Genomic DNA, 18,671 nt, shown 5'->3' with positions numbered 1-18,671 from the left:
CCATTGAATTAATTTACATTAAATTATATTTTAATATTTTTCTGATTGGTTAATGAGTGGCAGTTGTCGATTGGGAAAAAAATGAGCATCATTAGTTTAAACTTTTTTTTAGAGTAGTGGAATTGGTTTTAACAGCTCAAGGAAGTGGAGACACTTTTCCGTTGTTTTAATAGTCTTTGGACAATGGGATATTAAAAAATACAAATTTTAAACACACCTCTGTAACAACTTTTGTTAGAGTGCGTTGTTGCCATCAAAATAAAGCTGCTTTTGTTTACAGAACAATTTATTTTTCAGTGAAAACATTGGATTTTTTTTCTTTGTACTTACTTTAGTCAATGAAAAAAGTGTAGATTAACTGTTTTTAATTTAATTAAACAATTTTTGACTAGATTTTACAAAACGTCCCAACTTTTTTGGACTTGTGTAATTGGTTTCTACAGCTGAAGGAATGACACTTTTCCATTTTTTTTTTTTTCAAACAGTCCAAGGAAAATTCAATATCAGAATATCACACAAACAACTGACAACCTTCTCCAATCACCCACTGACACCACAAATATACAAATAATATTAACAATTTTAAGACTGCATAAGCGCATGACAACTCAGGATTATCCCTGTGTAAAATATGAGAAGTGTTCAATTTAAATCAAGACAAACCAGTATTCAATTTACCTGAGGTTTAGAATGACCTAGTCTTAACTCCCCATGGAGTTCCTGGAAAAAGAAAATTGTAGAAAAACCACCATGCTGTTGAACAGAATGAGCAAGACCTCTGCCTGGCCTGTAAAGATGGGGAAATGATAGAGAGCAGAATAGAGACAAAGAAATAAACAGAAATGCATGGTTGCCATTTTAACTGGCTTCACTTGTTTCATAAACAGCTTGAATAGAGAAGAAAACCAAACCAATGTGTGCCCGCCGGCTCTGGCCCACTGATAGCACATTACAGCTCCTAATTTAAAGAAAACTCTCCTTTCTGCAAGAAACAAACCTGAAAGAAATACAAAAAGCTATGTCTGGCAGAGCAAGAGATAGTGTGAAAGAAAATCTTTTGTCTTCATTTGTAGTTTTTCTTTCTATCCAAAAGCAAAGATGGCCTTTTTTTCTAGTGTTGATCAAATGGGAAGATTGCCCATGCTGGAACATCATTAAGCCCCATCCGGCATTCCATTGATCACCAGGACCCTGGAAAAACTAAATGCAGACGATGTGTTCATTACCAAAAGTCTTCTTCGTAGCAAGAGTGGCTACACGTTGTATGGAGAGAGGAGAGGGGGAGAGGGAAGAGGGGTGGAAACAAAATGACTGAAGCCATTGATCTTTGATCCGTGACAATAATTAGCATACCATTAGCATGGTGTGTAAATATTAAACATGGCAGAATGTGCCATTTTCTTTTCGTCAGTGCTTTAATGATAGTAATCCAGCTACAAAACAAGCACAAACGGGACTCGTAAAAAACGCAAATCAAAGTGCAGATAAATCATAATTTCATTAGCCGGCTGCCAGATCCTGGCTTCATCGTAGAGCATGATGGGCCGCAAGATTCATAATTAAAAGAACGTGCTGCATAGCATTCATTACATGGACTCACGTTCATCATATATTGCAGGCCATAGTCAAAAGTCTTCAGCCCCAAGCAGAGGGAAATAAAGTAAATAAAGTTCGAAAAATGACCTATGTTAGAAAAATTGTCTTTATAAAAACACAACTTTAAGCAGCCTGACTGTTGTCATTTATAAAAATACATTTTGTGTGCGTGTGTGTAAAATATAAGCTGAAACCCAGGGCTGTTTACAATCAAAAATTAAAAAAAAAAAAAAAAAAAAAAAAAACTATAAATAAATAAATAAAATAAATAAATATATACATACATACACACACACACACATATATATATATATATATATATATATATATATATATATATATATATGCAATTTTACTGTGTACTTCAGAATTGTGGTGGGGGTATTTAACAAAAATCTTTGAAATTTCCTGACATTCTACATTAAAGGTTTCATGAAGTGCTTTAAAATGTGAATTGTGTTTTTTTTTGTTTTTTTTTTTGTAAATTTGACAAAATTTCAACTGAAACATGAAATGGATGGGGCATATAGCTCCTCCTCTTTAAAAAAAAAAAGCCAGTTTACCTTTTGTTTTAAGGCTGGTTAGTACTTCTGCGTTATATGTATGCAAATGGTGCGGCGCTGTTGCATATCCCTTGCCGTGGCTAAAGCACACCTCTCAAAAAAAGTTAACTTACACATCGTAACAACACGTATCGCAAGCTCTGTGATTGGTCTGCTTGGAAGCTTTGACAATTGTGTGCAGTGCGGGGAGCCGCGAGCCAGATGGATGTGAAGGAGCTCCATATGGAAACATTTGTGTTGTGTTTGCCTTATAATTAAAGTTGTTGCATGTCTGCAGGTTGCCACCTCTAAATGAGTGAGTTTGAGCTACTTAAGCATTAAGGTAACGTTTAGGAAAAAAGAAAAACTAAACCCCCACAAAGAAACTAGACAGAAAAACATGAAAACCTACTGCCAGCTAGTGTTTACAGAGTGTTATTGCAGAGCAACACAAACAAAATGCAGAAGTATAAATGCACGACTATGCGCAAGGCATGTGTCGTGGGTCACGGCGATCACTCGACACAGAAGTATATATCAGCCTTTATCACAGCTCTGCCAATGAGAGTGGTTGAGCTTGAGCACATCAAATGAAAAGCAAACAAGAAGCATCTTGAAGCGGGCAGGGCATGGCAGATATTAGAGAGCTTTTGATTATTCAAAGTAGCATGGTAAACAATATAGGGAACGCGTCACAGGTTGTCATAGTTCAAAAATGAACCAATAAGAATATAAAACCAAGCAGACTAGACAGAATAGCGCTATTTACTTATGATTTGTTGTTAAACTAAACAAAAATCTACATTATAAATGCAGTAAAAGGACTCTTATGAAACTGAAAATAGTCACATCAATCTTTCACCAGAAGATTTCAGTGGCTGAACAACACTTCAGTGCATAGCCTATTCGTAAAACAACAATATCTACATAAGCTTTGCATGACTAAAATAGTTTAAAAACATAACATTACCAGTCTAGAAGAAATACTTCAGCCATGATGTCATTCATCCAAAAGTAACTCTTGATTCAGGATTTTAAAACGTTTTAATTCAGCATTTGTTTTTTACCTCTGTCGATAGTGTCCACGTGACAATGGCACATGTACGCAAATCTGCGTGAACAGAGGTGTGCAGTTAGTACAAATATCCATTTGTTGACAGACAGTTTGGGCTACTTATCAGAATTATGGGAATAGTCTGCCCAACAATGTTTAATTGGATTACTATTTTTTAGTCTCATGCCTTACCCAGAATATAAAAACACATAAAAATACATTTAGATCATTTACTTTAATCCTTACTATGTGAAGAGATTTTCATACAGCACAACAAAAATGGTGCTGAAGACAATCACCTACTGCACCTTTAAGAGTATCATACTAATATGAATATCTATAGAACTTAATTTTAATTTCACAGGACCTGTACATGTTATATATTTAAAAATTCTAACTAGATTCCACAATTCAGTTCGCACCCTCCATACTGAGGAAATAATAAACAATTTAACTATTAATTAACTGCAAAATGTACTAAAGATCAGCACACTTTGATGACCATTCAACCAATAAAATTCAAAGACTGGAACTAACTATTATCACATTGTATTTGTGCTTATCTGTCTTGGTTTATTCAAGCATATTCACATGCATTTGCCAAGGAAATGACTGCTTCCTTCCCTTTGCATACAAACTGCAAAGCAAATCAGCTGTGTCCTTATTCAAAACCTTCAGCATCTGTTAAGGCCAGCAATCTGTTAGTACTACATGGATGGCTTGGCTACATCAACCAACAAGACAGATTAACTTACACATGGTTGCAAGTAATTTCTTTTAAGCTGTAACTAGGGTTAACTGAGGTTGTGCCTGACTCAATCACAGTATGCCATAAAACTGCATTCAGTGCAGACATCATTAAATCTAAACAATATGACTTAAAGTCAAGGTTGAGGTTTATGTAACATTTCATCATAGACAAAAGCTCCATAAGAAAATCCAGATAAATAAAATGTTCATGTTTATGTTTTCATGTGTATATGACCAACTATTTCTCTACATAGTATGCAAATTGACATGTAGAATTTAATACACTATGATAATTAATGTTTCATTTTAGCAAGGTTTATCTATTAATTTAACTATTAAAAATGACATATAATGTTAATACTTACCGGACACTTTTTTAGGTACACCTTACTAGTAGCTGGATGGACCCCCTTTTGCCTTCAGAACTGCCTTAACCTTCTGTGGCATAGATTCAACAAGGTACTGGAAATATTCCTCCGAGATTTGGGTCCATATTGACATGATAGCACCACACCATTGCAGCAGATTTGTCAGCTGCACATCCATGATGTGAATCTCCCATTCCACCACATCCCAAAAGTGCTTTATTGGACTGAGATCTGGTGACTGTGGAGGCCATTTGAGTACAGTGAACTCATTGTCATGTTTAAGAAACCAGTCTGAGATAATTGACGCATTATGACATGGCACGTTATCCTGTTGGAAATAACCATCAGAAGATGGGTACACTGTGGTCATAAAGAGATGGACATGACCAGCAAGAATACTCAGGCAGGCTGTGGCACTGACACGATGCTCAATTGGTATAAACTGGGCCAAAGTGTGCCAAGAAAATACACCTTACACCATCCCCGCCAGCCTGTACCGTTGATATGAGGCAGGATGGATCCATGCTTTCATGTTGCTGATGCCGAATTCTGACCCTACCATCCAAAAGTTGCAGCAGAAATCGAGACTCATCAGACCAGGCAACATTTTTCCAATCTTCTATTGTCCAATTTTGTTGAGCCTGTGTGAATTGCAGCCACAGTGTCCTGTTCTTAGCTCACATGAGTGGCACCAGGTGTGGTTATCTGCTGCTGTAGGCCATCTGCGTGAAGGTTTGACATGTTGTATATTTAGAGATGCTTTTATGCATACCTCAGTTGTGAGTGGTAATTTGAGTTCTTGTTGTCATTCCATCAGCTTAAACCAATCTGGCCATTCTCCTCTGACCTCTGGCATCAACAAGGTCTTTTCATCCACAGATCAGCTGCTCACTGGATATTTTATCATTTTCAGAGCATTCTCTGCAAACCCTAGAGATGGTTGTGCGTGAAAATCCCAGTAGATCAGCAGTTTCTGAAATACTTAGACCAGCCTGTCTGGCACCAACAACCATGCCACTTTCAAAGGCACTTAAATCACCTTTCTCCCTCATTCTTATGCTCCGTCTGTGTGAGTTTCTGCCATGTCATTGGCTGATTAGAAATTTGTGGTAACAAGCAGTTGGACAGGTGTACCTAATAAAGTGGCCAGTGATTGCATATAATATTAACATAATATTAATGTTATATGTGGATTTAAAGTACATTTTTTTAATACTTCATACTTTATACTTTATAATTCATGTCGATCCTATTTATTTAATATTTATTTGTCACTTTGAAGACAGCATTTTGTACACTTCTTAATATTTTGAAAAACGCCATCCTGGTATACCTAAATGTATATCCCATACCTTATAAACAATATTTATTATTTGTTACAGTATAACGTAGTGTGCATTTCTACAATAGTAAGGGTAGTACTGTAATGTGCTATAAAAGAAAAAAAATGTAGTGGACTGAAGCAGGGTGCCAGAGCATGTGCTGACAGCATTCAGCTGCTGGTGTAAGAGCAGAGAATATTAATGCCTGATTACTGTATGGGCATAGACAGAAAGCCCTTGCTCTGTCTGATATCTGTCATGCTTAGCATCTGCCTGTCACACCTCTGTGATTGACATAAATAGTATCCGCTGCTTTGATGCCTGCTTGCTGTTGCCACGGAAACATGTCAAGCTGTTCGGGTGGTTCTCAAGAGGTTTGTGAACCGCGGCGGATTGCAAGTGCAAACCTGGTGCTCAAGCTTTATTCTTCTTCACATTTTCATCCCATGTGTCTCTCTACCTCACTGTCTGCCTTTCCATCTGTCTGTATTTCTGCCTGTTTCCTGCAATTCGTTTTGTGGCACCCCTGTGTTAAGATTTGTTTCAGGTGATTTGATGACAAGTGTCAGGTAAAAATATGCTGCAAAACATTCTGTGGGCGCTTCACTCAAACCACATTCAGCCTGATTAGATTGCACTGCATTTATAGCATAAACTGTTTAACCATGATGCAATTTGTAGTCATTATCAAATAATTTGTTTCAATGGAGTAAAATAAATATTGTAATAATGATATAAAAAAAGATTATATTTTTAAATGGGAATTGTACAAAAATGATTTTTTTTTTTATAAAAATGCAAGAAATTATGAAATGGCTTTTTTTATTTTTTTTTTTAAGCAAAACAACGAATCATGTTTTATGTATTATGTCTGTTAATTTACACAACTTGTTTACAGGGCCTAAATTATTGAAAACGACGGTATTTATTGATTTTCTTTTTGGTCTAGTCCCTTTATTAATCTGGAGTTGCCACAGTGGAATGAATGGACAACTTATCCAGTATTTGTTTTATGCAGCGGATGCCTTTCCAGCTGCAACCCAAAACATCCACACTCATTCACACACATACACTATCGACAATTTAGCTTACCCAATTTAACTAAAGGGCATGTCTATGGACTTGTGGGGGAAAACGGAGCACCCAGAGGAAACCCACACGAACCCGAGGAGAACATACAAACTCCCCACAGAAACGCCAACTGACCCAGCCGAGTCTCACACCAGCAACCTTTGTGCTGTAAGGTGATCGTGCTACTCACTGTTCCACCATGCAGCCCAATGACAGCGTAATCTCAAATAATAAGATAATATGAATACTTGGCATGGGACTATATCTGTTTTCAAGGTTTACAGCGGTTTGGAAAAGTCAAGGTTTTAAAAACACCAAAACTTTGCTATATCATTCCTTTATGTGAGGGGTGCCCAAACCTTTTTGTACGAAGGGTCAAAAATCAAACATCACTATGAGCCCTGGGCTGAGGGTAAAAAAAAACAAACTATATTACATTAAAGTTGCCATGCGTAATTTAACTCCTAAAATTTCAAAATAAATAGAAAAAAATATAGAAAAAATAGAAAAAAAAGAAAAAAAAATAGAATTTAAATGGTATAAAATAATGCACTAACTATTTTAATTATACCATATTGCAAAAAAAATAAAATAAAATATAATAATAATAATAATCATCACATTTATTCTACAGTGAAGTAAAATGCTACTCTAGTCAGGCAGAATTTGACTTGATTTGCTTAGAAAGTTCCTTACACTATTGGGTAACAGAATGGACATTTAAACAAAATCAATTGATTTCTCCACTTAATTTAAACATTTACTTTTTAGATAGCTTTTAACAATAAAACAAACAATGGGTTTCATTAAATTTGCATAAACATTTTTATTTATCTATTTTTTTATTTATTTTTTATTTAGTTTTTTAGGGCAACAATATCTCCAGCTGAAAAGAGCCCTCCAAATCAAAAGGTACTGTTTTAAAATATTGTAAACGTTTCTCAAAATAAAATATATTGGGCCTGTTTCAGTAAGGAGGTTCAAACAACTCGGAGTTTAAACTTGAACTCTGAGTTGATTTACCGAGAGATTAAAGACTCAGAGTTTTCGGTTTCAGAATAGCTGATCTGAGTTGGGTCAATCAACTTTGAGTAGACCAACTCAGAGTTAAGCGCGCACACCGTGACAATAAAAAGACATTATCAATGGAGCGCAGATATTATGAGTGACCATGGCAACATCTTAAAAAAAGAGATCACCATTTCTTTCCCCAGCTGAACTTGATCTGCTCATGCAAAGTTTTAGCAAATATGAGTGTATATATTTAAAAAGAAGCAACCATCAGTGAAACAGAGACAGTTAGCCTGGGAAAACAGCTGCTCAAGTTAATGCGTATTTTTTTGTTTAAATTATTTAAACATTTAAGTATAATAAAATAAGTAATATAATGTGTGACGTTTATACTTTTTTCTAAACTTTTATACATGTTTATCAGTTTTAATAGATTTAACAGTGCACTTGTGTGTCTGCCTTTTTATTGATCAAGAGAGGTTGATATAACATTAAGAAACACTAGTGCTAAAAATAATTTTTAGACAGAATAATAATCCCATTAATCTAGTAACGGTACATGTCGAAGGTTAAGCTAAATATTTATGGAAAAAAGGACACGCCTTGTACGTGACTTTGTTCTGTGTGTGACAAAAATGTAGGCAATAGCTATGTTTCCATCAAAATACAGGCTAACATAAATTTGTGCAAAACTGGAATAATGCCTAAAAGATGTGAATAAAGCAGCGTTTTTATCGAGTCAAAGAGAACACAATCGTCACTTCCTGATTAACTTGCGCCAAATATCAACAGTAAAAACAGAATTTACTGCGGTACGTAGAACAAGCTGCGTTAATGATTTTTTATTTAATACTTGCGCCTCAGAAGACACAATGAACACGTGGGGGCGTTTGAAGCCAGACGCGGCCGATCTTGACACGCTCCAGACGCTCGGAGGTAATTAATAGCCTAATATACACTAATACTGAAACAGTAAAGGCATTTTAGAATGACTAAAACAACATTTAAGATGTTCTACTGTGTGCTCAGTCAGCTGGTTTGTCCATTTACACACATTTTCATCATCATCTCTAACAAACTTTTTTTTAATGTACATACTGTAATTTGTTAAGTGCACTTCGTAGTTTTTGCACATCTTTTCTTATCAAATAAAAGTTTAACCTACTCAGTTATGCAAATGTTTTATTATGAATATTTTCAAAAGTTATGTGAATCATGACGTTTCCATCAATCGTTTTTATGGGCATCTCCAAAATGAGCTCTAAAATAGGTGTGTGGAAATGTAAGACTAATGCGAGAAATACGCTTCATCTTTAAAAAAGGGGAGGAGACCGACAGAAACTCAGAGTTTAGAGAATAAAACCTGCTCCGGACCAGGTTAGATTCACAGAGTAAGTTACCACAGTAACTGACTCTGAGTTAAAGTTACCTTTCTTTTAGAAACAGGCTTGACTTACCCTGATTTCTTGAGTTTAACAAACCTGCCATTTTGAAACCGAAAACCCAGAGTTTCTCTCATTTCAGGGTTAAAATACTCTGAGTTTTCACTTAACCTCCTTTCTGAAACAGGCCCATTGTGTTCAATAGTAAAGATTTTTTTTTTTTTTTTTTTTTTTACCCAATTAATAATAATATATTTTAGAGCAGTAATCACACTACCGTGATACCGTGAAACTATTATATTTTTATCCAAGGTTACCATGACGGCCCAAAATCTTATACCAGCCCATGCCTAATGAATACACAATCACCCATAAGCATATTTTAGTATTTTTCAGCATACAGACATCTGGGAATATCTGGCATCCATGTCAATTATAAACAGGTCCTAACAGGCTGACCACTGTTGCATTGATAATAAAATAAAACAAAATCTAAACATGCTTATGTAAAACATTGCATCATCATTTGTAAAGCGTTATGAAAGAAAACTGCAGAGCACTCTGAGCATAAACTCTTGAAACAACACATCACACAGGCTGCCACTCTCAGTACAATATGTCAAATGCCAACATGAAAGAAGTATTTGAAAAGCAAGGGGGAAAAAGTCTCTTTTCCTTTTCTCTTTTGAAAGTAGATGAACCACTTGCCTAGATATGACAACCTTGCATGGTGGCTCAAAATATAGAATAATAAATAACTAAATCACACGATAACAGTTCCTCTCTTTTGATTCTGACTTTTTTTCCAAGACACCAACTAAAATAAATCATCAAAATAATGAACACAGCGAATTTTAAAATAATAATAACACTTTGGTGAACATATTTGTGACTGCAGAGAGTTATCGAGTAGGGTAAAAAAAGCACTTCAAAGGAAGCAGTGAATAAATGGTGTAGAGCTTTCATTTTGAATTATGCCCCCCGTTGCTTTAAGTCAATTGTTTCAAACTATGAGAAAGGAGGGGAATGCCCTTGTGACATACTGTCAGGTTGAGAGAGAGCCAAAAAAAGAAAAAGAAAACAAAATAGTAGCCTAGTTTTCGCTTGCCTCAAACTTCAGTGTTACAATCTGTATGGATTAAGTTATTTTAACATCCCTACAGGAAAATATTAAATCAAAAACATGATAAAGGCCTTATGATTATTTCTGTTGATTTGTTAAAGCCTTTTGTTTTTAAAATGTAAAAATAAAAATATTATGCAATGTATCTCATACATTGCAGACAAAATATTCACCATGGACAACAGCATCACTCAAAAATTTAAATAGCTAACGTAAGGTTACTTACCTTCATGCCACTGCAACACACAGCTAGAAGATCTCTCTAATGTAGTTTTTCAAATAGTTGAGATATTACTAGAGATAGTCCAATTCTGTGAAGCCATATGATACTCTTGCGCACTGAATGTGTCAGCCGAGCCGTTCTCTTTCCTGACACTTTTCTCCTCATTAGCAGTCAAGTTCCCTTTAAAAATTAAAAAAAATGGCGCCGTCTGGACGCGACGCTGACGTCGAGTGTAGCAAATCAGGTGATTAAACGCGGCATGGCGTTTTGTTCAAAACATATCATCGACGAAAATGTTTGACTGAAATAACAGATAGGAGCATAGGTTCCTAAAACGCAAGCAGTTATGCCACAAGACGGCTTATATTTTAGCTGTATGTAAAGTTGTGTTTGTTTTTTTGTTTTTGTTTTTTTGAGTAATTCACTGAATTGAACGGATAAGGAACACCACGATGACGAAACATAAGGTAAGTTAGCACTTTTGTGTTAGCACAAACTATCAAGCTGCTAGTCTGTGTCCACCTGAACTAAGCCTACCAACTTATCCCTAAAAAGTCTTCAATTTCCTAGTGAATTACATTTTGACTTTAAAACGTGAGTGCAACTGTACAATATGTATCATAATATATTGTTTATTATATGGTTATTTTGACTGCATCCTTCATTTGCTTGAGTAAAAGCATTGCATGCTTTTAGACTGTCAAGTTTTGTGTTTCTGGGAAAGAGTAGATTTATTATGCTTAATGGTGTCAGCTTGCACATCATTAAAACTACACAATTACAGCTGACAATAAATACTGACCACTAAGTTCATCCATCAACTTTTTTTAAATAGCCAGCTACTGTACCCTCTATTATGTAACCAAGTGCATTGAGTTCGGCCATGTGCTGCCCAGTCACTCAGCAGCTATACATAAATTCCTACTGTTTTTTGTAAAAAAAAAAATAAATAAATAAATAAAACTAGTTGCTTAGTATTGAACAAGTGATGTCTGCAAAATTGTTGCAAACAATTTATGTGTTAAATTTAAACAAACTAAATTTAGTAATGTTCAACTTCAGCCCAAATAAGTTGTTTACAACCACTTAACTTTAAAAAAAAAAAAAAGTAATTCCAATGAATTATCTTTGAATATTTTTTTTTTCTGTTTAATTCAAATACTTCAATACCTTGTCCTTTTTATCATTTTAAGCTTGGGGAACCCTGCTAAATGACTAAATGTAAATGTAGTAAACATTTAAAGTGGATAAACATGCTTTTCAAAATTGTCCAAAGGCAAGAATAGGTGTTTAATTTTTTTTCAACAAATTTGGTTGGTGTGTGTGTTTTTCACTATAGTTCAATATTCATTATTAGACAGCAAGTGGCAGATTGGTAGGTTCCCCTGAAAATGCCACATCCATTCTGGACAACAAACACTTTACGCCATGATGGGAATCCCATCAACAATCCAATTCACTCAGCCCTATCTGCTCTCTGAAGTATTATTTTTTTTCTTCCTCCCCGCGGCAGACGAGACACAATAGTAACTGTCACCTGCAGAGAAAATTATCTAAATCCTAACAAGCACTAATGACAAAACTTTTCTGTTGAACCACATTGTGCAGAATTGCACCATTTTGTTGCCTTGCTGTTCTTTAAATTACATAGACGACAGACAAGAAAACACACACCCACACAGACGTCCACAAAAAGCGCTTGTCTGTGTCTGTTTCGCGGCAATTGAAGACAAGGCACTATCATTAGTCATTCTGTAACAGCGAGGTAATGGAATTTTCCACGGATGAGCAAGAGTTGTCACAGTATTCACAGAACAGCAGCCTATGAGAGTCAATGGACAGCCAACTTAACAGAGACTGACAGTGCAGAGAGTCCTCAATCCACTCATATTCCCTTTCTCCGTTTGCTTTCACAACCCCTAGATGAAAAAAAAAAACACAGTACGTATACGAAGAACATGTTTCTTCACGGTAGCATCACTTTAATTATCATTTGACTATTTTATAACCTGTTTTATATGTTTCATTATGCTACGGTGAACAGATGGTCTCCTGGGTGAGTCTAGTCATTTACGTGGCTCTAACTAATTATTGGGAATCCATGTAAGCAGTACAATTTCCTGAGTGAAGGCCGTAGTTTTGTGAGAGCCCTTTACATGACCAATGCTGTTAAAAGCAAGCTTTATCCTTTCCTGAACCCTTTTTATGCATCTAGAGGTCACAAAAAGGGTTTACAGATTTCTTATAGAAAGCGGAGAGTTGCTTTGCTCAACTCAAAGAAAGCCACCTTGCCAATTAGCATGGCTTGTGAGAAGCATGTGGAATATATATGTGTGTGTGCGCACATGGGCACAGTCTGGTGAGTTCAGCTCCCACCATGAAGAGGGTTAAAATTATCCAGAGCTTGTTAGCTAAAGTCTCCCAAGAGTTGGTTAATTATCACATAATAAGAAGTGGGCTGGGCTTCCACCCACAGCCTGTTATTTAAGAATAAAGTTCATTTGGCCACTCCAGTCATTCCTTGTCACGGATATCCAGCCCTAGCAATTAGCCAAATTCATTAACATGCTTAATTAAAAAGAATGATCGCCCACTGCATATTAATATACATTTCGATTACTGATTCACTTGGCTGGTCCATTGCTTTAGATGAATACTAGCGGACTTCACATGTTAACACAAATACTGTTTTGGTATCTTAGTCAGAGTGATTCATAAATACATTTTGTCATATATGAGCTAAAAGTAGTGTTCCTGGTTTATTTATAGGAAAACGACATTATAAATACGACTAGTGTTTGCTTCATGTGACCTCACGCCTGGTCAGGGAGTCAAACAATTTTTTGCTTAGGTGTGTATTATAATTCAGAGACCCTCCATTTTGCCTTTATAGACCTCCTGCTGGATTAGCATTTTTTTTTTCTCAGAAAGCAGATTTTGTCTTATTCTCACCTTCCAGTTTCTCTAAAGTTCAGCATTCCTTCTTAAAAAAAACTGCCTTTATTGATTTGCACTGTTCACGTTCAGTGATGGGCGAAGCAGTGGCGTGTAGGTAGTGCTGTCGCCTCACAGCAATAAGGTCGCTGGGTCGCTGGTTCGATCCTCGGCTCAGTTAACGTTTCTGTGGGTTTCCTCCGGGTGCTCCGGTTTCCCCCACAGTCCAAAGACATGCGGTATAGGTGAATTGGGTAGGCTAAATTGTCTGTAGTGTATGAGTGTGTGTGTGGATGTTTCCCAGAGATGGGTTGCGGCTGGAAGGGCATCCACTACGTAAAAACTTGCTGGATAAGTTGTTGGTTCATTCCGCTGTGGCGACCCCAGATAAATAAAGGGACTAAGCAAAAAAATGACTAAGCAAGAAAATTAATGAATGAATGAACGTTCCGTGATTAGTGGCATAGTCACATTAAAAACAAATCAACACACACACACACACACACACACACACACACACACACACACACACACACACACACACACACACACACACACAACATATGTAAGAGTGATAAATATGTGATAAAGCATATTAAATATATAATCACTGGCCACTTTATTAGGTACACCTGTCCAACTGCTTGTCAACACAAACCTCTAATCAGCCAATAACATGGCTGCAACTCAATGCATTTAAGCATGCATGGTCAAGACAATCTGCTGCAGTTCAAACTGAGCATCAGAATGGAAAAGAAAGGTAATTTAGGTGACTTGAACGTGACATTGTTGTTGGTGCCAGATGGGCTGGTCTGACTAACTGCTGATCTACTGGCATTTTCATACACAACCATCTCTAGGGTCAGAGGAGAATTTCCAGACTGGTTCGAGCTGATAAAAAGGTAACTGTAACTCAAACGACCACTCAATACACCATAGGTATGCAAAAGATCACCAAAATTGGACATTAGAAGATTGGAAAAGCGTTTCTTGGTCTGATGAGTCTCAATTTATGCGGCATTCTGATGGTAGGGTCAGAATTCGACATCAACAACATGAAAGCAAGGATCCATCCTGCCTTGTATCAATGATTCAGCCTGGTGGTGGTGGTGTCATGGTGTGGCGAATATTTTCTTGGAACACTTTGGGCCTGTTAATACCAACAGAGCATCGTGTCAATGCCACAGCCTACCTGAGTATTGTTGCTGACCATGTCTATACCTTTCTGACCACAGTGTACCCATCTTCTGATGGCTACTTCCAGCAGGATAACGCACCATGTCATAAAGCGTAAATCATCTCAGGCTGGTTTCTGGAACATGAAAATGAGTTCACTGGACTCAAATGGTCTTCACAGTCGCCAGAGCTCAATCCAATAGAGCACCTTTGGGATGTGGTGGAATGGGAGATTCGCATCATGGATGTGCAGCCAACAAATCTGCAACAACAGCGTAATGCTATCATGTCAACATGGACCAAAAATTCTGAGGAATATTTCCAATACCTTGTTAAATCTGTGCCATGAAGGATTAAGGCAGTTCTGAAGGCAAAAGTTACGTGTAAGGTGTACCTTATATAGTGGCCGGTGAGTATAAGTGTCTGTTTTATTATTTAAAAAAACAATTGTGAATAATAAAAAAATAAATAAAAAATGAATATAAAAATACACTAATTCAACAAAATATATGTAAATATTAAGTAACTCCATTATTCTTATGTGTCCTTATTAAGTTTGTAAAATAACAAAACATCAATCAGAATATAGATGTATGAAATTTAGTAATAAATACCACATTTTATTACGAAAAGCAAGGCAATCTATAGTGTGTATTTATATATTTAATTTAATACATTTATTAGTTATGTGCAATAACATTAATGATCACAATAAAAATTCCAATTTTCAAATCAAGACAGTTTTGATGGTTTTAGTTAATCATCATGCTGATTTCATGCTGTGCTTTAATTGTTAGACAATTTGCACCCTTTAGGAAAACATCAGCTTGCCTTATAGAGAAATAATTTTTTCTTCTTCCCCAGATAAAACTTGTTTCTTGTGGCCGCTACAATCTGTTCCATACCATTGCACTCTGTTTTCGACATCTTCACTATTTGTCATGCACATCTATATTTATATACACCACGTTTTACTGTTCCTTAATTGGTTTGTTTAATTACCTGGGCTATTTTCATACCTTTGGTTTTGTCAACATGTTGACTATTTGCGCACTTGCTCTCGTACAGAAGAGCAGCTAGTTGGCTTTGTATTCTTTTCAGTAGGCTTAAATACCAGATGGTATCTTTAACAGGGGCCTGCTCAATCGATAGAGCCGAATGTCAGGCATGAAAGCTAGGATTTCCATGGTTTTAACCTTTTGGCTCAGAATGTCATAGACAGTGATCACAAAGCTTCCCAGGGGTCGCCAATCTCTTATTCATTAATCTATAACCTAATGGGTAATACATTTAAATTGAGCAGAACAAAGCTCTTATGGACACATTGCATTCACCCGTGAGCTCATGTACAGACGCCTGTGAGAGAGCACACACAGATTTCCACCAGTGGTATTTTACCATAAATGCTTGTGAAATATACGACTGGGTCATGTCATGAAACAGAACAGTTATTGATTTGGAGACGGACTCATTGATTGTGTGTGTGGGAGGGTAAGGTTAGGATCTCCAAGGCCTATTACTTTGCACTATCCCACTTATAAAACCTATTAGCGCTTTCTTTGGCTTCAACATGTCTTAGACACCCACGCTATTACAGCCTTTTGTTTCTCCAAAACTGCCCAAACTCACAAGTTTATAGTAATATAACAATGAATGCATCTTTGATTCAGCGTCAATAATTCCTTTCTTTTTAACTGCAGTTCTTACTGGCCATACAAGTGCATCAATCACTTTGATGGACAGGTGAGGAAGCCAGTCATCTCGAGATCAATGCCATTGATTTTAACATTTCTTTAATGGATATGACATTTTCCAGTAAAATGTTGGTTGCTCGTTGGTTAGAGCACCTCTTCTCTATTGGAAGTCATGCAAGGAATCAATCACTCATCTTTGACTTGTCATTCCTCCTTTTTTCTAGTTTATTTTAAGGGCACATTCTGTCTATGCAACAAAACCATTTTTTGAAATACTAAATTAAGAATTGTCCAACTGTTTTTATAATTCATATAATTCATAAAATTCATTATAAGTCATATACTTCACAATTTGGAATATTTCAAACTAAAATAAACTTTTTTTTTAGATTTTTAAAACACAGCAATTTATTCATTCACTCTCAGGCCATCCAGGAGGTAAGAGAGGATCTTTATTTTTCCTCAGTTGAAAACTTGTTTTTAATTTTGTCATTATTTTTTATTCTTTGGAATCACACAATGGCACATCGATCAACTTCTCAACATCAAAAGTTCTTGGAGGATGTTAAAAATAGTACATTTTAATTAGATTTTTAATAGTGTAAAGGGGTATTTTTTTCTGTGTTGGTGTTGAAAATACAGATTTTGTTTTTGGACCATTATCATAAGTTATTTTCTTTTAGATAAGTTCCAGATTTGGCTTCAGTACTGACTGATCTAATGTATATGCATTAATACAATCTTGTATAGTTTCCTTTTAGGAATATGAATTTAAATTATAGATTTTTGAGGGGTGCACATATGCTGAGCTATATATATATATATATATATATATATATATATATATATATATATATATATATATATAAACTGTTAATTAAGTTTTTCATTCAACGTTATAGATTTTTAGATTAAACCAAGGTCATTGGTGATTCTTATAATTCACTGAAAGAAAGAAAGAAAGAAAGAAAGAAAGAAAGAAAGAAAGAAAGAAAGAAAGAAATGTTTGCATGTGTTGAAAGCTTGCACAGAATTCTCATTTTAATAACTAAATGTGTCATCAGGATCCACTGGACCTTTTATTTTGCTGCAATTTTTGTACTCATTAAGTGTGTTGACATGGACCACAGTTTCAGCTAAAAATCATTCTTAATGTCCTATCCAAAAGAAAGTAATTGCCACTATTATCTTGAGTAGCCTGAAAATGAATAAATGAACAGCAAATTTTTGATTTATGGGTGAACTATCCCTTCAAATATTACTTACAAAATGTTGTGATTTTATTGTTTCAAACATCAGCAAAAATTCAGCCCACCGGCCTCCTTTAGATGGTAGAAATTCAAAAAGCGTGAATAATAACTTACTGTACATCCAAATTACAATGGACGTCATATTTCCAGGCGCTTTCATTCAGACTTTCCTTCATAGATGAAATGTAGCAGCATCTGATAATGTTTATTAATGATGCTGGCATGCGGATGAATGTCTGAAATCTGTTAATGTTATGCAACACTTGAACACACAGGCCTGGCCCCTTCACAAAGACAGAGTAGGCCACAAAGCAGCTGGCCGACTATCCATATTTATACCAGCCTGCCCAAAGGGCCTCAGTTCCACTGCAATCATTTCCTTTATTTCTCCTTTTCTTTTTCGCTCTTTGTCATCACCTGTCTGGAAAATGACTGTACATCTCTGCATATAGCACTTTGTGCATGTAACTGTACAGATATAGACATACAGATATCTTACTGGAGACACTTGACGGCCCATTTCACATATTTTTATCAACCTTGTGCTTTTCTTTCAGCAGAGAGTGAAAGTACAGAAGGTAAATAAATGTTAATTATTTTCTAAAGAACAATAAATGAAGTAGAAGGGTTAGTCTTGTTTCAGAATATTTTATCGTAACTTATGTAATTTGTTTTTTCTATAAATATCTTCAATTTTATTTATTTTTTATGGCATTTTTACTACTTAGCTGCTATTTTTTTCCCTTGTTATTGCACATAATTGTTCTTTTAATATAGTTGAATTTATGTTTGCTTTTCTTTTATAATTAGCCTTTTTTTAATTGACTGACCAATTGACTTCATTTATTTATTTATTTTTTGGTTACTTCAATAATAATTTGATGGTGAATAGTTACTATGTATTAATGTTTGTTTTAACTGTATAATCTGTTAATTAATCTTACATTGTTTCTTTTTTTTTTGTTTAAAGGTAAAAAAAATAGGATTTTGCGTATTTAGTTGCATTTTGTGGTTCTTGGCAAGTACTCACTAATTCAAAATAACATTATAATTTTTTTTTATCTTTATTTTTATTAATTAATTTACATCTGTCAATTAATCTTTCATTTCAATCAATTTTATATTGTTCTCAAAATACTTAATAATAATAAATATAATAATAATAATAATATTAA

At 35.4% G+C, this 18,671-nt stretch overlaps 2 long non-coding RNA genes across 6 annotated transcripts in view; one reads left to right on the top strand and one right to left on the bottom strand.

Annotated features, from left to right (window-relative positions):
• Positions 1–10,604, bottom strand: part of LOC147834006 (uncharacterized) — a 98,593-nt gene extending 87,989 nt beyond the window's left edge. For both annotated transcript variants that reach the window (XR_015507774.2, XR_015507775.2), the window contains exon 1: positions 10,446–10,604. This is a non-coding gene — a long non-coding RNA (uncharacterized LOC147834006). The remainder of the gene's footprint in view (positions 1–10,445) is intronic.
• A 116-nt stretch (positions 10,605–10,720) lies between these two features.
• Positions 10,721–18,671, top strand: part of LOC137487534 (uncharacterized) — a 298,360-nt gene continuing 290,409 nt past the window's right edge. For all 4 annotated transcript variants that reach the window (XR_015507807.1, XR_015507808.1, XR_015507809.1 and 1 more), the window contains exon 1: positions 10,721–10,909. This is a non-coding gene — a long non-coding RNA (uncharacterized LOC137487534). The remainder of the gene's footprint in view (positions 10,910–18,671) is intronic.

The sequence above is a fragment of the Danio rerio genome, chromosome 14 (assembly GCF_052040795.2).
Source record: "Danio rerio strain M-AB ecotype USA chromosome 14, GRCz13ab, whole genome shotgun sequence".
Taxonomy (NCBI): domain Eukaryota; kingdom Metazoa; phylum Chordata; class Actinopteri; order Cypriniformes; family Danionidae; genus Danio; species Danio rerio.
Note: the sequence above shows the minus strand (reverse complement) of the source record. Positions and strands in the feature narration are given on the sequence as shown.